Here is a 21,421-nt window from a genome sequence, read left to right on the forward strand (position 1 = left end):
AGATCTTACCTTGTTGTCCCCTTTGGCTAATTTCAGGGGTACCTTATTGTCTCTGGGATAAAATATAAACCTTTTTGTTTGTTTTTTTGTTTGTTTGTTCCAATCTATCTTGCTAGCTTCATTGGACATCATGCCCCATCCTACACTTTGCAATCCAGCCAAAATTCATACAAAATACTTCCAACTTCCTAAATCCTTTCCTTTACCCTAGTTGTCCTTTGTTCCTGTGATACAGTGTTATCAAACTCAAACAGAAACAGAAGCTACTCATCTGCCCACAAGGATCCCCAAAGCTTTTAAATGTAGTTATCAATGTTTTATTGTATTTTTATTTATTTTAAATATTTCCTAATTACATTTTAATCTAGTTTGGTTTGTCCTCTGTAGCTTTGTAGTCAGTGATGTTTGATATCTTTGTTTTAATGCGCTCCTTCCTAATTGATGCCTCTTAGAATTCCTTACTTCCTTCAATAATTAGGAAAAAAACACCTTTTACATGAAACCTATTCTGATATACCCTCAACTACTAGTGTGCTCCCTCCCAACATACCATGTATTTAACTGCTTTTTATTTATTTTCATGTTTATTCTGTATATACTTATATAAGTACTTGTACACCCACTCATAATGTATGTTCCTTCACAGTAGGAATTTTTTCATTCTTTTTTTTTACTCCTGTCCCTAGTCCTTAGCATATCACCTACCACATAATAGATACTTAATGAATGCTTATTGATGAATGGTTGATTGATTGACATTCCGATCTTGATGGCTCTTGTTTTCTGGACAATACATTATTTTTCCTCCTTTCTCAAAGTGCCTGAGAGAAGTACAAAGTAATTGACTTAGGACTGAGTACTTGACTGACTTTAAGAACAAAGAATCATAAAATCATAGATCTAGTGTTGGAAGGGTTGTAAGAAACCATCTCAACACTCTCATTTTACAGAAGAAGAAACTGAGGAACAGAGAGACTAAATGACTTTCCTAAACTCATCCAGGTACTATCAGAGGATGGATTTAAACCTAACTTTTTAGAGGAAGGCTTAATATCAGTCCCAATTCTAGTTCAGTGTTGGGACAAAACGAAGGAACTTTTGAGTCATCGAATAGTTTGCAAAGGAGGATGACTTTGATCTAACATGACAATGTTATACAACATGGATATAGAGACATGTAGCTTCTACTCCATTTGGAATCTTCACTGGTCAATTAGATAGGATAAAATGACTCATGGTCTATAGAAACACACCATTTCCTAGAGATTCTTAATCTATATGGGCAGGTCTTTTTTATACCTTTAAGGGACCAAGAAGTTTCATCAAGGGAGTTGAGGGCTAATCACATCCATGGGATAGTTTTGTTGTCTTTTAGGGAAAAAAAACCCCTATTGACATGAAACCAGGGATCTGTGAGGCAGCTAGATAGCACAGGCTGGAGTTAGGAGCATCTGGGTTCAAATATGGCCTTAGATGCTTCCTAGTTGTGTGACCCAAGGCAAGTCACTCAATCCTAATTGCCTAGCCCTTACCAGTCTTCTCTCTTAGAACTGATACTAAGACAGAAGGTAAGGGTTTAAAACAAAACAAAACAAAACAAAAAAAGGAGCCTGGTCCTATTGCACAGATCCAGACTTTAGAGTAAGAACTCATTCTATTGTACCAGTCTGCCATTTCTCCATTCTCATCCTTTAATTTTTACGTGGGGATTTCAATTTACCTGTTGATATCCCTTAAAATACCTTTGTTATCTACCTTAACAATCTTCTCAACTCCTGTGATCTGTACCCTTACTTTACTGGAGCCATCTTTGATTTTATGACTGTTCCAATGATCCAATAACTATTTCATTTATACATGTATATGTAAATCTGCAATATATATGAGCATATATTATTCATGTATCTATATATACACATCCACATTTCACCAATTCTTTTTTTTCTTTTTCCTTCTAAGAACTTATGAGAGCACTGTTGTGCTACTTGAGCTGTTTATCATACTTTTTGTCTTCTCTACATGAACTGCCCATTTTCTGGTTATATATCATTTTAGGCTTTTATGCTGTTTATTTATATATAATAATAGAAGTAAAATACTGTAACCTTTACCCACCATGTGCTTTTCTGTTATTCATTGAGTAATGTACCACTTTGATTCTATGGAGGATGAGTTATTTACAAAAGCACAATATTTCAGAGTAGGAAAGGAAACTCAGCAGCTATACCTGAAAAAGGATCCCACAGTACAACTCACCTAATAAATGGTCATCTATCCTTTGTTGAGAGAGTAACCTTAACCTACTGAGTAAGCCTGTTGTCTTCTTGGATAGTAGCTTTGATTATCATGAACTTTTTTCCTTTCAACAAGCCTAAATTTGCCTTTTGGAAATTTCCAACCATTTATACATTGTTCTGACCTCTGGGTCTAAACAGAATAGTCTAATTACTCTTCTAAATGAGGGTCTTTCACATAATTGATGATAGGAACCATAGTCCCTTTGAACCCTTAAACTATTTCACACATTTCATCAATACACTTTTACTATTTTTAGCCAAGGAATGTTATCTTACTAAATTCCCTCACTATGTTGTCTTTTATTACTGTGGAAACAGGTAGGATAAATTAATCACAACTATGATATATAATAGTTTTAATGGACATCTAAATTCTAGTCTAAATCTATATTATAAAATACTTTTTATTTATTTGTTTGTTTGTTTGTTTGTTTGTTAAGGCCCTTACCTTCTGTCTTTGAGTCAATACTGTGTGTTGGCTCCAAGGCAGAAGAGTGGTAAAGGGCTAGGCAATGGGGGTTAAGTGACTTGCCTAGGGTCACAAAGCTAGGAAGTGTTTGAGGTCATATTTGAACCTAGGACTTCCTGTCTCTAGGCCCAACTCTCAATCCACTGAGCCACCCAGCTGCCCCCTAAAATACTTTTTAAATAGAATTTAACTTTGAAAATGCTTTTTTACTACACTGATTTTCTAAAATGTCTTTATAAAAGATAAATGTTGCAATATTATTTATATTTTTATTATGACAAAACAGGCTAAGATTGAGTTGTAAATTAGGTATTATTTTTCATTTATAGAATTTATTTCCAGGTATCTCAGCCCTTTCCACCCCTCTCCACACCTTAGAAGACATAATCCTGTGAACAGATATATATTTATAGATAATATCTTTCTCTGTTTCCACTTTTTAATTCATTCTGGAGGTGAACATTCTTGAATCATTCTTCAAATATTAAATCTGTAGCTGTGTATAATGTTCTCTTGGTTTTACTCATTTTACTTTTAATTATCTCATGTAATTGTTTCCAAGTTTTAGAAAAATTAATCTGCTGACTCTATTAGATGTGTGGATTGAGAGCCAGGTCTAGAGATGGGAGGTTCAAATATGACCTAAGACACTTCCTAGCTGTGTGACCCTGTCATTTAACTAGTCACTTAACCCCCATTGCCTAGCCCTTACCACTCTTCTGCCTTGAAATCAATACACAGTATTGATTCTGTAAAAAGGTAAGTGTTTAAAAAAATTAATCTGTTCTTTGTTTCTCATGGTGCAAAATTAGTTGTTTTTCATAATTTGAACCTTCACAAAGGCTTGATTAAAGCTGATTTGTTGCTTGGAGGCAGCTCTGAGACTGTACCAGTAGAACATAAGACCTGGCAAAGCCAAACAAACTGAAAAGATTTTGAAAATAGCCTCCATTGTAGGATGAGGAGCCTAAATTCAAAGTTTTGTAATAGCTGTCACTTTAGTTACAGGATATCTTTGGTTTCTCACAACAGTCCTGTTGGGTAGAGTACACAGTTATTATCATCCTCCTCTTATACATGAGGAAATGGAGGCTCAGTGAGTTTCTAACTTGCCTGGGCTTATTAAAGCAAGTAAGTGCTCGAGACAGGATTGAGCCCCAGCTTTTCCTGACTCCATCCATTATGCCGCACTTCTTTTCAATCCTGGAGTTGCTGCCTAGATGGTGAGCTCTTTGAGAAAGAGAATCATTTTTTATGCCTTTCTTTACATTCCTATCACTTAATACAATGTGGATACATATTAAGTTCTTAATAAACTCTACTTAACTTTTTTTTTTCCAAAGAAAATGTTTAAGGTTGTATGTCAATGCATAGAGGGCTTCTGGTTTGTGTTGATGAAGGGATTACCTACATTACTGGACTGTCAGGTCCTTAATACAATGATGGATCCTCATATCGAACTTGAGATAGCTGTGTAAACATGACATCCCATATGGCAAGGGAAAGGACCAAGAGCTGGAGTGAGGATTTGTGTTCCATTTTTGACACATAACTACGTTACCCAAGGGAGTGTTGTTAAAACTTTTGAGCTCATTTTGTCCATAAAAAGGAGATACTATTAATCCTGACTATCTCACAGTGTTGTTACAGATCTCAAATTAAATCATCTGAGTGAAAATACTTTGTAGTTGTTTCTAAGTATACATTATTATTAACAATGTTACTCTGAAGACAACAAAAACCAAATGTGAGAAGTTCTATAGTTTTCAGTGGCTTATAGAAATCTATTTTTCTGAAAAAGTTAGGTGGGTTTTTTGTTTGTTTTTGTTTGTTTTTTGTTTAAAGATTGAGAAATCTATTCAATAATATATAACTAAAGGAAGGTAAAAATCACAGAAAATTTTCAACAGGCTGATTTATCTCTCTTCCCCACTCCTTAAAGGAAACCTCCTTAAAGGAAAAAATAGTGAAAGAATTTCAGGATGATAGCTAGGAACTATTTAAATTTTTTTCCCTGGCTTATCTAAAATGTTTGGAATAACTAAAAATGTACATTGATCATGCTGATGTCCATGCATACGTTTGTGTATAGAGAATTTACACTAATTTACTGGATGATTGATTTTTTTTTTAACATAAGGACTAACAGGGGACAGAAATGGAATGCTAAGAAATGAGGGAAATGAAATTACTATAGTTTTCAATTTTAATGAAAGAACAGGGGAACATATAAGAGATAAATTAAATAAGATTCAGAGGAGACTGTTTTATAGTGACTTGGGGAAAAGACTCTGGGTATTTCAAAGGGAAGGGATTCAATGTAATAATAGCAAAAAGTAAAACAGTTAAGTATGCTGTCTTTCTCACTGCTGCCAAGCTGACTGTGGGCTCTTATGCTATAGTATCAGCTGTAAAGTCCTGTGATATTTTATTGAAATTCTTACTTTCTTTTGAGACATAATGTAGATGGCAGCTCTTTTGAAAAGCTTCCCCTGAGCCTTCTTTCCCCCCAGGTTAAACTGATCTCTCCCATAGTGATTTCTGCCTTCTCAGTTTTCTCAAAGTACTTTTGCATTATATACATGTTTGGTTTTTAGTCTTTATGTCATAAGTAACTCATAGGATCTTTGGTTTTAGAGGTGGAAAGGAGACTTTTGCTTCAATTTCTGCAATTCACAGATGAGGAAACTGAGACACAGAAATTACTTATATAAATATGTCATTCCTTTACTTAAAGTTTCAGCCTATTGTTCTTGAACTTGGTTTTCCCATTGTCAAACATTGTGCTTTGCATGTAGTAGATTTTTAATATTCTTTTTTTTTGTAAATTGAGTTGGTTGATATATTTCAAAAGGGCAATAGAAATGTTTTGAATTTTTAAAATTTAATTAAATAAACATTTAAATTTAATTTTAAAAATCACAATGGAATTATTAAAAACTTAGCATGATTAAATCCTGTTAATTTTTAGCAATGCGGAGTTAGATTGCACAGGGGATAGTATGCCAGACCTGATGCCAGGAAGACTGATCTTCCTGAGTTCAAAGGTGGCTTCAGACACTTATTCATTGTATGACTGGGCAAATCAATTAACCCTGTTTGCCTCAATTTCCTCATCTATAAAAGGAGCTGGAGAAGGAAATGACAAACCACTCGAATATCTTTGCCAAGAAAATCCCTAAATGGGGTCACAAGGAGTCAGACATGATTAAAAACCACTTTAGAATGACAAAATATTCTGTAATTTATTACGGAAACCAGCAATAATTTGAACATGAGTACTTAACAAATAGGTATGTATATATGTGTTTCTACATATCTACATATATGTGCATGAATGTATATCTTTGTAGCTATAGATCTATTTATCTATTTGTAGATAGATATCTAAATTGATATAGATATTGTGCATAAGAAAAAAATGAAAGGAACATTGGCAGTGGTAGACAAGATTGAAAGGTCTTACTTCTTACTTTAGGTCTTACTATTGGCACACACTGGCTTGCTTGACATTGGGTCAGATCACTTAACTTCAGCATTGGAAGAGAGCATTTATCTCCTGGAGCAATGTATCCTAAAAAAAGTCATAGGTGAAGGAAAATATATGAAAATAAATACTTTCATAAATAAAAAATTAAATATTTATAATATAAATCATAAAAAATTGAATGTTTTTAATATCTCTAAATTTTAGAGAGAAAATACATTTCCCAATATTGACACACTGATCATTTCATCCTTAGCAATGTGGAGTATGGGCATATGATGTAGGTATATGATATAGAGTATACTAAAATATAGCCACACTAACCCCATAACTTTTTTGAGTGCATCTTTTCCTTACTAATTTTCTTCTTTTTGGGGTTCAAAGGAGTCTTAGTGGCTATATTCTGGAACATTCTCAGTAAATTACCAAAATTCCAGAAACTTTGGCTCAGTACTCCCTTTCCCTCTTCTTTCTTATACCCATAAAATTATATAATGTGCTTCTCTCATGGGCTGTCTTCATCGCTTAATCTCAAAACACACGTTTATAGGATTAGCTCTATAGAGAGTATAAGAATATAGGTAAACATTCAAACAATGTAGGAAGTAAGTAGGACTTGCAGGTAAGGTCACACAATTTTCCTGTCCTCCTTCCTTTTCTGGGGGTGTGCATGTGTGAAGATTGGGATTTTTTTTTCCTGATTGGACATTTTCCCAGCACTCTGCTTGCTCTTCACAATTGCTGGTTTGGCCTCACCTCAGCTCCAGCCCACACCTGTGATCTCTGGCCCTGAACCTTCTTTCCTTTCTCTCTGGTGTGCAGAATAATACACCACACCTGTCCCTACCCCCCCTCCCCCTACCAGATGCCATGAAACTTAGACAGAAATAGCCTTCAGGGGGCCTCAGGCATCCCCAAACAGGCTGAGTTCTACTGTAAAAATGTCAAGCCCACAATTCTCTGTTATTCAGGAAGATCCTCTAAAGCCTTTGTGATCTCAGGCCCCAGCTACCCAGAATTATGTCTTGAGTATTTGCTTTCACGTTTAGCCTCTTCTCCATTGCTACTCTTCACTGTCCCAGTTGGAGAAAACTCAGATTTTTTTTTTAACCTTCCTTCTTAAGTCTCCTACCCTGCATTCCTTCTGTGGGCAGCCCAGAAAGAACTTGGTAAAACTTTAGACAGGAATTTTTTGCATTATATATAACTAGTCTTAGGAGATGTTTATTGCTCTATTTTATTTAAAAAAAAAACTTGATTTATGTACAATTTAAGTTCTTTAGAAGATAAAAAGAAATTAAATCCATTTCAGAGAACTATCATTTTTTTTTCTGTTTTCTCCCCAACTAGCACAGTGTCTGGCAAATAGTAGGTACTTGATAAAGGTTTGCTGATAAATTAAATGGTGGTTCATTTTTCCTTTCCATTGGCATAGAGAGAGAAAATGGTCTGATGAGAGTTTGACTTTATGGCAGAGGTTCATTTGAATGACTCCATGTGATCAAGTTTTAGGGGAATCAGACTGAGACAAGGAACAAAGTGATCTCTTCCTTCCTGCTACTTACTGGAACACTTTGTGTTTTCCTCTTTTCTTTACAAATGAAAATAAAATATCAAAAGCCTTACTTTCTCTGATATGAGCCTGGCCTAGTTACTAGGGGATTAAACAGCCTAAACACTTCACATAGCAGTTTAAGAGGAATGGAAACTCTAATCCTATTACATTTATGTGGTTATCTGTGCTCTTTGAATTTCAGATTATCCCTGCCAATCATCAGGGACACTTTCAGTACTTAGCTAATAAATAACTACCTTAAGTCAGCTATATCATGAATGGTACTGCTGGTACTCATGATAACTGGAGGCCAGAGAGAGAGGAATGAGAGTGAATTATCACTGAGAAAGCAAGGAAGACTTTGCAGAAAGAGCTCTGGATTTGGTTGGAATCTCAGCTGATGTTTACTAGCTTGGCAAGCAAGGACACTACTCATATCATTCTTAGTCTTGGTTTTCTCATCAGTTAAATAGAATAATAATATTTTCCATGCCTGCTTCAGAGGATTGTAGTGAGTAGAGCACTCATCCTTTGTGCATGTGGTGTCAGACACTGTTGGATTGTTCCTTAAAAATAACTATAGACAGCATTTATATAGTATTTTAAGTTTTGTCCAGACTTTTGTGTATGATATGTCATTTGAAAGCCAAAAAAAACAATTTAAAAAAAGCAATTACTCTTATTTGTTATTCAGTTGTTTTTTTCAATCGTATCTGACTCTTTGTGACTGCATTTGGGGTTTTCTTGGCCAAGATACTGGAGTGCTTTGCCATTTCCTTCCCCAGCTCATTTCACAGTTGAGGAAACTGAGGCCAACAGAGTTAAGTGACTTGCCCAGGGTCACACAGCTAATACGTGTATAGGGTCAGATTTGAACTCAGGAAGATGAGTCTTCCTGACTCCAGACCTATTTACCTTGTCACCTAGCTGTTATTACCCTTACAGACATTTTAATGGTAAAATATTTATAATTACAGGGGGAATTGTATGTTAATATAATTATTAACTTGGCAACTTCATAGCTTCACAAAAAGATTGTTCTGGTAAAACACTTTGTAGAGCTTATAATGATAAAATTTGATTTTTTTTATTATTTCTTTTTCTCATTAAATACTGGCTTGCTCATAATATTTCAGAGTTATTAGTATTGCTGTATGTGTTTTTTATTTTATTTTTGCTAAAAACTTATATAGATAGAATTCTTGTTTTGATAACTACTGAGTAAAAATTCATATAAAAATTTTATTTTTATTTTCCAGTCACATAATATTTTATGAAAAATACAAGAAAGCAACACTGGGAAGATGATTCTGTCAAATGTGATATAATCTATACAACATCTAGTATCTCATCTCCAGTTGCATTTAGTATACTCAGGTAAGAATTATAGTTTTTTTCCTAGTTTTGTTTTATAGCTATTTAATTCTGAGAAGTCATTACCTCTTCAATTCACTTTATAGGAGAGGAATTCCAGTAAATTAAGGATGCATATATTGAATAATACTTTCCTTTTCAGGCATATGTTTTCATAGACAATATTTTTAGATTCAAGTTATAATTAAAATCATACTTCAGATTCTACACATAAATTTCAATTATTCTACTATTGTGTATGTGCAGTCTCCATGGAAGTAATTCGCTCAGTCACAATAATGGACACTGAATTCCAAAGATTCTTAAATTGTTCTTTAAAAGCTCATTTATTTAAAAAACATTATTGATAGTGCTAAGTGATGTTGTGAATATAGAGAGAAGAAAGACAAGGTCCTTCCTTGTAGGTAAAATAAGAAATATACAAAATTAGAAGGAGAAGTAATTTCCATCCAAAATGATGAGGGAGGACTGACTGAAAAAAGGTTGCATTTGAACTGAACTGAATATGAGCGACATGATCAAGTTTGTCAAGGCCTGGAAGATAGGAGGCAGGAAAGGTTGGAGGAGGTTATGCAAGGGGGTGGTGGCAGTATATGTATATATGTATGTACACAGACACACACACATATATGTTTCCTTTTTAAAATTTATTCACTTATTGAGAATATTTTCCCATAGTTACATGATTCATGATTTTTCCCACCCCTTTTCCCTTCTCCCTCCTGGAGCTGACAAGCTATTCCACTGGCTATATATATATATATATATATATATATATATATATATATATATATATACACACTTCTAATATATATATGTTTCTACACATAACACATGCATACATATACATGAATGTACTACATATATAAAATCATGACATTGGGTGGTGAGATGGTAGTGGAAATAAAAAAGAGAGGGTCAGTAGATAGGTATAAGACATATTATCAGGTTTAAATTCAAGGATTGTTAAACTAATTGGAGAATCAGAGTAACCAGAAAGCATTTAAGGGTAATAGAATGCTAAACCCAGTCAGGAAGACCTGGGTTCAAATATGTCCCTAGATACATTCTAACTCTGTGCCCTTGGAAAAATCACTTAACCTCATTGGCCTCAGTTTCCTTACTTTAAAATGAGTTGGAGAAGGAAATGGCAAGCTACCCCACTATCTTTGCCAAGAAAACCCCAAAAAGAAATCCCAAAGAGTCCAATCAAGGATTTTCCTCTAAGTAAAAATTGTTGGTGCTCTTATGATAAATAGGTACGTCTTGAGCAGACCTGGAAGTAGGAGAAGAACTCAGGGTATAAAGTTTTGAACATGTTGAATTAGATTTTCTAGGGGGATGCCCAGGTGGAAGTTACCAGTGTTTAGTGGGTTTGAAATTCTGTAGTTGGCCATTTTGTAGCCATTTTACTTATCTCAATATTGAAGTCATGAAAGTGGCTCTTTGACAAGATTGACAATGGGATATATTGCATCCTGAATAGTGAATAAGTAAAGGCAGAAGAGAACTAATGGTTTGGGAGAATTGGGAAGACTTGAGGAAATGAGAGCAAATAAATAAATTACATATGAGGGTAAAGTGACTGGTCAAAAGAAAGAGCTTTCATTTTGAATTCTTAAAAGTGGAACAGTTTCAAAGACTAATTAAACTCATTGTGTATTCTTTTCCTGTTCTTGAATGAAATGGAACACAGTTGAAAGCCATTAGATAACAATAGAAGGACCTTCTAAAGTGCTGAATGGAATCATATGTTAGTTACATATAATATCAATATGCATTATTGTATATAGTGTGAGTATAAATACATATATATAATTTTATGTGGACCCATGATTTCAATGGTATAGGAACCTACTAATGAGGAAACACCATCTATCAGAGCAGAAAAGCTTCATTTTTTAATAACTTTAAGAATCCTAGAGAGTAGCCTGGAAAACTGAGAGATTGGGTTTACTTCACCAGCATTATATAACCATTATGCTTCAGAGATAATTTTCTTGATTCCAAAGCTTGGCTATTTCATTAATTATGTATTTATGCATCACTTTATTTGTGAATATGTACTTAAAATTCATTTTAAATTAACTTAGAGAATTTTGTATTACATCTTCTGATATTTTAAAATTAAGGTTATGGATTATATGACTTTGAAGGTTCCTTCTATTATTAATTTTATGATGCTATATTTATAGACAAACCAAGATAGAATAAAATTAGATTCAGATGTCTGCTCTATAGTTAAAAAGATGAAGAAAAAAAGGCCAGTTCCTTTAAGAAAACTATAGCAAAGTACTTATTCAGAAAACTCATTAGTGTTCAAATAGGAAATGAAGGCACATTTTATTCCTTATTGATATTACAATTAATCCTTAGTAGGCAGCTATTTGGTCATCTGGATAGAGTGATAGGGCTGAAGGTAGGAAGATTTATCTTCCTAAATTCAAATCTGGCCTCAGACACTAGCTGTGTGGTCCTGGGCAAGTCATTTATCCTTGCCTGATCAGTTTCTTCATCTTTAAAATGAACGGAAGTAGGAAATGACAAATCACTATAGTATTTTTGTCAAGAAACCCCAAATGGAATCATGAGGAGTCAGATGCAAATGAACACCAACATCATTGGCTGGTTATTTTTATAGCTTCTATCCTTCAGTTTGTGTTTTTTGGGGGGCAAGGAAGACAAAACAACTCTGGTTAGCCTTCATCAGGCAGGTTTGTTTGCTGATTACAATGGTAGGTATACAAGTTGATTCTTTGAGTCCAGTAGGAAAATATGACATATAGATCGATATACTAAATTATACGTGTGAAACAAAGTATTTAATACTGTGAAAAACCTAGCCTGGCCTTACCCAAGAGGAAACTCCCATAGTTGTGAAAATCCACTTTTAGGGTCTCTCCTCTCTGATCACTCGTAAGTATAAGTATATGTCTACCATGCACTCTATCAATGTCATAGTTTCTACTCTATTAGAGGCTTTCTTTAGAACTCTGCTCTCTGAACTATTCTCCGAAATTAGGAAGAAGAGAAGTAGGAGATGTCCCCAACCTATGAACCTTAGGCTAGCTGGCTTTTTGCTTCTCCTGCAAGTCACAGTTTGCTGTAGGGGAGGGAAGAAAAGGAAAGGGAAATTTGAATTCATTTCACACCAGCTTTTTACAGGTCATGGAAAGAGGATGACAATTTTTATAAGAGAAAGGATATATATTCTTAGTTTCGAATCATCTTTAAGTCAAAACCAGTCCCTGGATACAAATCAAAGATGTTCTTTGTTATCTCAAAAAGTTTCCAAGATGCTTGCTGCCTCCATGGGAGGGATTGTTCAGACAAAGATCCTATAATCTCATGATTTTGATTTGGGAAATTCATCAAATTGACCAAAGACTCCCTTAATCAATATCCCTATATAAGATTTTAAAGTTGGGATATTATTATAATGAATGCCAGGAAAAGAAATATGAATTTATTTAATAAATAGTGAGCCTTTGAAGATTTTTTAATACAACAGCAACGTCATAATCTGATCTATACATGAGAAGGATTATTCTAGCAGATGGCATGCTAGAGGAGAGGGTGAGAAAAAAAGTACATATTCAAAACATCCTATTTATATTCCAAACAACCACTTTAATTAAATGGTATCCAAACTGAGTTTTCTTGATAAAATAACATTGTCCTATCTCAAAACATTTTGATCTTTTTAATGATGGTACTCTTTTTGTCAGTTCAGATCACAGCCTTCTCAACCTGAGTAAATTCTATCTCCTCCAGTGAATTCTCCAAAGAGGCACCCTCCAACATGCTCAGGACCTTTCTCCATGTCTCAGTGTTGGATGGAAACCAGTGAGACGTGGTGAATATATTTTTTTTAATTATGTTGTGTTTTCCTTTTTTTTTTAACCCTCACCTTCTTCTATCTTAGAATCAATACTATGTATTGGTTGTAAGGCAGAAGAGCAGTAAGGGCTAGGCAGTGGGGTTAAGTGATTTTTCCAGGGTCACACAGTTAGGAAGTATCAAATTTGAACCCAGGGCCTCCTCTGGTCCTAGCTCTCAAATCCACTGACCCTCCTAGTTGCCTCTAGGATATTCTTTAGTTATCCCTTAGTCTTTCTATATGATTATCCCCGTCCTAATCCCAAACCTTTTTGGGTCACATGACCCTCCAATGAGATCTTTTGCCATAATACATAATTGGTAATGTATTGAGATATGCTCATTCACTCCAAATGCTTTTCCATTGCCTTTCGGACAAACTGCAACATTAATTCCTCAGAAATTATAGCATTTCAGACAGAGAATATCATGGCATATATATTTATGAATTGGATGTTCAGCCTAAATATCTGGCTCATCGTTTTAAATATCTTTGTCAGACACTATGGATGGACAATAAATTGGGCCCAGAAAAGGATTGCCTTTGGAAAAAATATTTAGGGTTTTTAATGATCTCAAACTTCTCCCTGAAATGAGTGATAAAACAAATATGGATAAAAATATAATTCTGATGTTTGTTAATGGAGTGTGTAGTAATAGCAGTTGGTTGTCTTGTGAATTGAGTGTTATTTGGAGAAATTATTAAGTATCTAATAATCCTGGCCATAAATAAGTATTTTCTTTGCCTTATTGGAAAAGAAATAAACCATACCTTGGAGCAAAAAAATGGCTCTTTTGAAGCTAAATTCAATTTATTCAGGCCATAAAGAGTATCATTCTTGTACTGAAACAGTCATTTCCTAAGACATAACACCTTTTTCAATACAGTGTAATTTGTTCTTAGAGTATAACTTACACAATGAAAAAATATGATGATGGAAAAGAAAATATAGATTGAAGGAAAAAAAGGAGTTTAAATATGAATAAAATGATCTCAGTGGAGAAAAAGTATTTGTATTTGTGATTACAATTAAGTTAACCAAAAAGTCTTTCCTTTTGTAATGACTGGTGTGAGATTTAAAATGGTGAAGGTCTTAAACTGTAGTGAGTTAAAATGGTGGAAGATATAAATTGTGATAGATATGAGAGGGTGAGTAAATTTGACCGCAGAAAATATGTTTCACTACAGTGTCTTGGTTTTCAAATCAAATATAAGGTGGTCGCCAGGGAAATATTCCCAATTATTCAAATACCCAAGTCAACTGGGTTTTATAGAGATTTAAATTAATACAAATGTGGAATTAAAGGAAAGAGAGAAAGAGAGAAAAAGGAAATAAGTATGAAGGGCCTTAAGCCAACATGGCCTAGACCTGAGTCTTAAGAGAGAGATCAGTCAGTCAGTCTTTTAACACTCACCACAACGACTGCCTAAGCAAGGATTCTAGTGACACCAGGCCAGCATCATCTCAGCTGCTTTCACCAGCTCCCTCCTCCATCTGAATGTTTCAGAATCAGTCCTTCCTCAATCTGAATGTTTCAGAATGACCTCCAGCTCTTCTCTGAGCTGTTATTTTTAAGGGCAAAAATCTCCTATGTCACCTCCCCTAAGTTCTTCCATCTACCAATCACTGTAGATGTTTTCCAAAAGACAGCCCATTTTGAATTCACAGCTGAGTAGATTAATCTCTTTAGTAAGTCAGAAAAAAATGCTGCTGTCAACTAATTTCATTAAGAGAAAACCTTTGAGTAAGTTTTCACCTTTTAGGTCTAAGTAGTTTACAAGTTGCCCCACCTTTATAGGTACTTAGCATCCCATTGTATCAATTCCAAAAATAGGCATGGCTCAAAGAACTCCTTTCCTTTATAAGTATGGGTTTCAAGTACTTTCATTGTTTAGCAAGGAGTTTTCTGCCCTAAAGCATTCTTAAGTAGGGGTGGAATAGAGGTCCTCCCATAGCAAGGAGTTTTCTCCCTTAAAGCAGTCCCAAGTAGTGATGGGGTAGAGATCCTCCCATAGCAAGGAGTTTTCACATTCAAGTAGAGTTCTTACTATCTGGTAGGGAATTATTTCAAGTAGGGAATTGGAGGATTCCTCAATGTGGAGTAAAATTTTTAACATTCATAAAAGTCTGTGAAATTTTAAGGTTTACACTGGATTAGATTTAAAATATTTGAGCCCAAACCCCCCAGTAAGTACTAATTTGAGTGAATTTCATTGATTTTTATGAAATAAAAAATTTGGAATAAAATTACTCAGTATCAAAAAGATCTTAATGGTTTTTGTTTGTTTAGGCATTAATTTATATTTTTAAGAGCATGAAATAAAATGCTTATTAAAAACATGTCATCCATGTTAATTTGTGGCAGAAAACTACCGACATTAAATTTTTAAGAGTTTAAAGTAAATTTTGAAAGGCATCAAACATAAAAAATTCGGTAATTGAAATAACTTTGGATATGAGAAACAGAAAGTTGTTACTGAAATGGGAAGCTGCCCTATCATGATGATGTTTGAAGGGCCTTAAGCTATTAAAATTAGGGTGTTAGACCAGTTAGACAAGGAACCAAATTGAGTCTCTTTCTGTTTAGGTCACTTTGCCTCACATGCAGTCCTTTTGGAAAGGCAGCAAACAATATTCTAAGGAAGTTCTTATAACAAATTTCAGAAAACCTATTAATAAACATTTCTTTTCAGTCACCCTCTTTGATTGAGATCGTAGGGCTGAGAAAGGATAAAGTTTTCTAGAGTAATAGAAATGGTATGACCTGCTAAGTGATTTGTATTTTCCTGTAAGACTGTTTCCGGTTATGTGTTAAAGTTTTCTGAAATGAATCTGAAGAAGAGATTCCAGAACACTGCCTTGTTTCTTGAGGGTGTTCCCTAAAACAAGGCTCCATTTAATTAACTTGTACTAGGTGCAGAGAAAAGTGTTGGAGGGTAGAGGAGATCTGTTCTTTAAACCTTGCCCATCTCACTTCATCCTCTAGATTAGAGCTCAGACTTTGAGCAAATTAAACCATTTCCCTCTGAAACTTCAGCCCTGGGATTTGCATTGTCTTTGTTGGCAAATGTTTCCTGTGACCCACTAATATCTGGCCGGTCCTGGACATGCTTTGCTTTAGACCACGCTTATCTTTTTGCCCATGACCTTGTCACTGGACTCCCTTCATCAGAGATGGAGCCTTAGGAGAAAAATCTTTTTAACTCTGGAAATACTGTCCTGAATGAGTTCCTCATGTAACTCTGTATCTAGCTAGCCACGGTTATATGTTATTTGACACTTCAGACATTCACTCGATCGATGCATTATTAAATTGTTAGGTCCTCATAGGCAAGGACTGTCTTTTGTCTTTCTCTGTATCCCCAGCATTTATCATAGTGCCTGGCACATAGTTGCAACTTCATAGATGCTTATTGACTGGATGACCAACAGTTGTATGTATGAAATTTCAAACCTTCACTTCTATTTTCCACATATGGAATCATAATCGTATCAGTTACATTACTGCCAAATATTTGCCTTTGGCTCCAACACAGTTCCTCCCTATAATTCCCATATATTTTTATTTCCAGTTTAAATCAATAAACAATAATTAAGTTCCTGTTATGTGGCAGGTGGGGAGCTAGGTGGTACGGTAGAAAGGACCTGGAGTCAGGAGGACTCATCTTCAACTCTGGTTTCTGACACATTCTAGCAGTGTGACCTTGGGCAAGCCACTCAACCCTGTTTGCCTCAGTTTCCTCATCAGTAAAATGAACTAGAGAAGGAAATGGCAAACCATTCTAGGATTTTTGTCAAGAAAAACCTAAATGGGGTCACAAAGAGTCAGACAATAGTGAAACACTTCTGAAAGCCAAACTATGCCAAGCACAGGGCTAAGTGCTGGAGATGCAAATAAAAAAAAAATGCAGTCTCTGTCCTCAAGGAGTTTATAATCTAATGGGGGAAGAAAACACACAAAGGAAGCTGGGAAGGGATGGAAGGGGTGGCACACCAAGATGTTGCCACAGAGTTGAAAGCCCCAGAGATGAAAATGGAAAGTGGAGTGAGTTTGAAAGTTCAAATCTTGCCTTCTTCATAAGGCTTACAGAAGAGTATGGCCTCCACCATCCAGCCCTTGAATCTCAGGACAGTGGAGGCTGAGGGAAGTGGGAAGGTATTGAATATTCAAGGCTGATCTATGCCTACAGTAGTACCTTGATTCACGAGCACCGAAAGTCAAGAGCAACTCAAGATAGTAGCATTCATGATGAGAATTTTTTGCTTTAAGTCACAAGCAGATATTTGAATCATGAGCTTCAGCCACCCTCCACTAGATAGTTTTCAGAATGTTGGGTTTCATAAGTCCATGAGGCTCTCATTTATTTCAGTGTTTATCTGGCTTTGTGAGCATCTATATTGATCTGCTTTTGTTTTCTTCCTTATTTTTGTCTTTATTATCAGTTTTGGGGGCAAATTTCTTAACTTTTAACAGTGGGTCCTGATGACAGAGTAATTGAAGGTGATTTTGCAGGAAATTAGTGGAAAGAAGCCCGAGGCAGATGAGGTAATCAGTACAGGCAAGATTAAGGAAATGTTGAGGACCGGGGAGAAAATTAAGCAGTTTATTGAAAAGAAACACCCAGAAAAAGTTACAACAGGTCTTGTGTTGTTGCTATGTAAGGATGTTTGTTTCACACATTATCAAAATGTTCTGAAAGTGAGGAAGAAACAAACTTCCATGGAAAGGTATTTGTTGAACTGGCCTCTAAGTGAAATTGAGGAAAGTGTGGCAAAACAGCCAAAATTTAGTGAAGAAAATGATGATAATTAAGTAAAACAAAAAAAAATAGTAATTAAGTTTAGCAATAAAGTTACATATAAGTAATATGTAAGGTCAATTTTGCATTTAAATGTAGCCTTGTATGTGTAAAGAGTAAGTTATGTTAAGCAATAGTGCACAAAATGAAAACTTCCACCAGCATCTTTGTCTGACCTTTAAGGTAAATAACATTTCATGAGCAAATTTATTTGTTTACATTCTTTCTTATTATTTATAAATATACTTATTTGTTATTTATAAAGTACCTTTTTGTATTTATTTTATTTTTTCCATTTGGATTACTTTATTTAGTTAATTTAGAACATTATTCCTTGGTTACAATGATCACATTATTTCCCTCCCTCCCCTCCATCCACCCATCCCACAGCCAACATGGAATTTCATTGGGTATTACTTGTGTCCATGATCAGAATCTATTTCCATGTTGTTGATGTTTGCACTAGGATGTTCATCTAGAGTCTACATCCCCAACCATATCCCTTTGATTCATATATTCAAGCAGTTGTTTTCTTTTGGTGTTTTTACTTCCACAGTGTTTCCTCTGAATGTCTATAGTGTTTTTTCTCGTACATCCCTCCACGTTGTTCAGGAACACTGCATTACCACTAATGGAGAAATCCATTATATTCAGTTGTACCACAGTGTATCAGTCTCTGTGTACAATGTTCTCCTGGTTCTGCTCCTTTCACTCTGCATAAATTCCTGCAGGTTGTTCCAGTTCCCATGGAATTCCTCCACTTTATTATTCTTTTGAGCAAAATAGTATTCCATCACCAAAATATACCACAATTTGTTCAGCCATTCTCCAATTGAAGGGCATCCACTCATTTTCCAATGTTTTGCCACCAAAAGAGTGCAGCAATGGATATTTTTGTACATGACTTTTTCCTTATGATCTCTTTGGGTTACAAACCCAGCAGTGCTATATGGCTGGATTAAAGAGCAGACAGTCTTTTATCACCCCTTGGGCAAAGTTCCAAATTGCCCTCCAGAATGGTTGGAGACATTCATAACTCCACCAGCAATGATTTAATGTCCGGACTTTGCCATATCTCCTCCAGCATTCATTACTTTCCTTTGCTGTCATGTTAGCCAATCTGCTAGGTGTGAGGTGATACCTCAGAGTTGTTTTGATTTGCATTTCTCTGATTATAAGAGATTTATAACACTTTTTCATGTGCTTATTAATAGTTTTGATTTCTTAAACTGAAAATTGCCTATTCATATCCATTGCCCATTTATCAATTGGCGAATGGCTTGATTTTTTGAACAATTGGTTTAACTCTTTATAAATTTGAGTAATTAGACCTTTGTCAGAGGTTTTTGTAATGAAGATGGTTTCCCAATTTGTTGCTTCCCTTCTAATTTTGGTAGCATTAGTTTTATTTGTAAAAACTTTTTAATTTTATGTAATAAAAATTATTGATTTTATATTTTGTGGTTTTTTTGGTTTTAAAGTCTTTCCTTTCCCAATGACCTTACAAGTATACTATTCTGTGTTCGCCTAATTTGCTTATAGTTTCCTATATTCAGGGCATTCAACCATTCTGAGTTTATCTTGGTGTAGGGTGTGAGGTGTTGATTCAAACCTAATCTCTCCCATACAGTCTTCCAATTTTCCCAGCAGTTCTTATCAAATAGTGGGTTTTGGTCCCAGAAACTGGGATCTTTGGGTTTATCATAGACTGTCTTGCTGAGGTCATTTGCCCCAAGTCTATTCCATTGATCCTCCTTTCTGTCTCTTAGCCATTACCAAATTGTTTTGATAACCACTGCTTTATAATATAGTTTGAGATCTGGGACTACAAGTCCTCCTTTTTTTGCATTTTTTTGCAAGATTTCCCTGGATAGCCTTGATCTGTTGTTCTTCCAAAGAACTTTGGTTTTTTTTTTTCTAATTCAGTAAAAAAGTTTTTTGGTAGTTCAATGGGTATGACACTAAATAAATAAATAAATTTGGGTAGGATAGTCATTTTTATTATTTTAGCTCGTCCCAACCATGACCATCAATGTTTTTCCAATCGTTTAGATCTAGTTTTAATTGTGTGGAAAGTGTTGTGTAGTTGTGTTCATATAGTTCCTGTGTTTGTCTCGGCAGATAGATTCCTAAGCACTTTATATTGTCTAGGGTGATTTTAAATGGAATTTCTCTTTCTAATTCTTGCTGCTGAAATGGGTTGGAGATATATAGAAATGCTGATGACTCATGTGGGTTTCTTTTGTATCCTGCAACTTTCCTAAAGTTGTTGATTATTTTGACTAGCTTTTTGGTTGATTCTCTAGGATTCTTTAAGTAGACCATCATATCATCCACAAAGAGTTATAGCTTGGTCTCCTCATTGGCAATTTTAATACCTTCAATTTCTTTTTCTTCTCTAATTGCTACTGCTAGTGTTTCTAGTACAATGTTAAATAATAGAGGTGATAATGGGCATCCTTGTTTCACTCCTGATCTTATTGGGAAGGCTTCTAGTTTATCCCCATTGCAGATGATGTGTACTGATAGTTTTAGATATATACTGTTTATTATTTTTAGGAAAGGCCCTTCTATTCCTATACTTTCTAGTGTTTTCAATAGGAATTGGTGTTGTATTTTATCAAAGGCTTTTTCTGCATCTGTTGAGATAATCATGTTATTTTTGTCGGTTTGCTAGTTAATATAGTCAATTACATGGATGGCTTTCCTAATATTGAACCATCCTTGCATTCCTGGTATGAATCCTACCTGGTCATAGTGAATAACCCTTGTGATAACTTTCTGGAGTCTTTTTGCTAGTATCCTATTTAAGATTTTTGCATCTGTATTCATTAAAGAGATTGGTCTTTAGTTTTCTTTCTCTATTTTTGACCTGCCTGGCTTTGGAATCAGTACCATATTTGTGTCGTAAAAGGAATTTGGTAGAACTCTTCTTTGCTTATTCTGTCAAATAGTTTTTTTATAATATTGGGATTAGTTGTTCTTTGAATGTTTGATTGAATTCATTTGTGAATACATCTGGACCTGGGGATTTTTTCTTAGGTAGTTCTTTGATGGTTTGTTCAATTTCTTTTTCTGATATGGGGTTGTTTAGGTAATCTATTTCTTCCTCTGTTAGTCTAGGCAATTTATATTTTTGTAAGTATTCATCCATATCACCTAGATTGCCATATTTGTTGCCATATAATTGGGCATAATAGTTTTTAATGATTGCCTTAATTTCCTCTTCATTAGAGGTGAGGTCTCCCTTTTCATCTTGGAAACTGTCAATTTGGTTTTCTTCTTTCCTTTTTTTAATTTGACTGACCAGTATTTTGTCTATTTTATTTGGGTTTTTTCAAAGGACGAGCTTCTAGTCTTATTTATTAAATCAATAGTACTTTGACTTTCAATTTTATTAATTTCTCCTTTGATTTTTAGCATCTCTAATTTAGTCTTCATCTGAGGATTTTTAATTTGTTCACTTTCTAGTTTTTTTTAATTTGCATGCCCAATTCATTAACCTCTGCCCTGCCTAATTTGTTAATATATGAACTCAGGGATATAAATTTCACCCTGA

The 21,421-nt window shown here is 34.8% G+C and overlaps 1 protein-coding gene across 6 annotated transcripts in view; it reads left to right on the forward strand.

Annotated features, from left to right (window-relative positions):
• The window catches only part of GULP1 (GULP PTB domain containing engulfment adaptor 1), a 404,571-nt gene that overhangs the window by 132,424 nt on the left and 250,726 nt on the right, over positions 1–21,421 (forward strand). For all 6 annotated transcript variants that reach the window (XM_056794109.1, XM_056794111.1, XM_056794112.1 and 3 more), the window contains exon 2: positions 9,068–9,185. The gene's annotated coding sequence lies outside the window, so the exon portion shown is untranslated. The remainder of the gene's footprint in view (positions 1–9,067; positions 9,186–21,421) is intronic.

Source organism: Monodelphis domestica, chromosome 4 (genome assembly GCF_027887165.1).
Source record: "Monodelphis domestica isolate mMonDom1 chromosome 4, mMonDom1.pri, whole genome shotgun sequence".
Taxonomy (NCBI): domain Eukaryota; kingdom Metazoa; phylum Chordata; class Mammalia; order Didelphimorphia; family Didelphidae; genus Monodelphis; species Monodelphis domestica.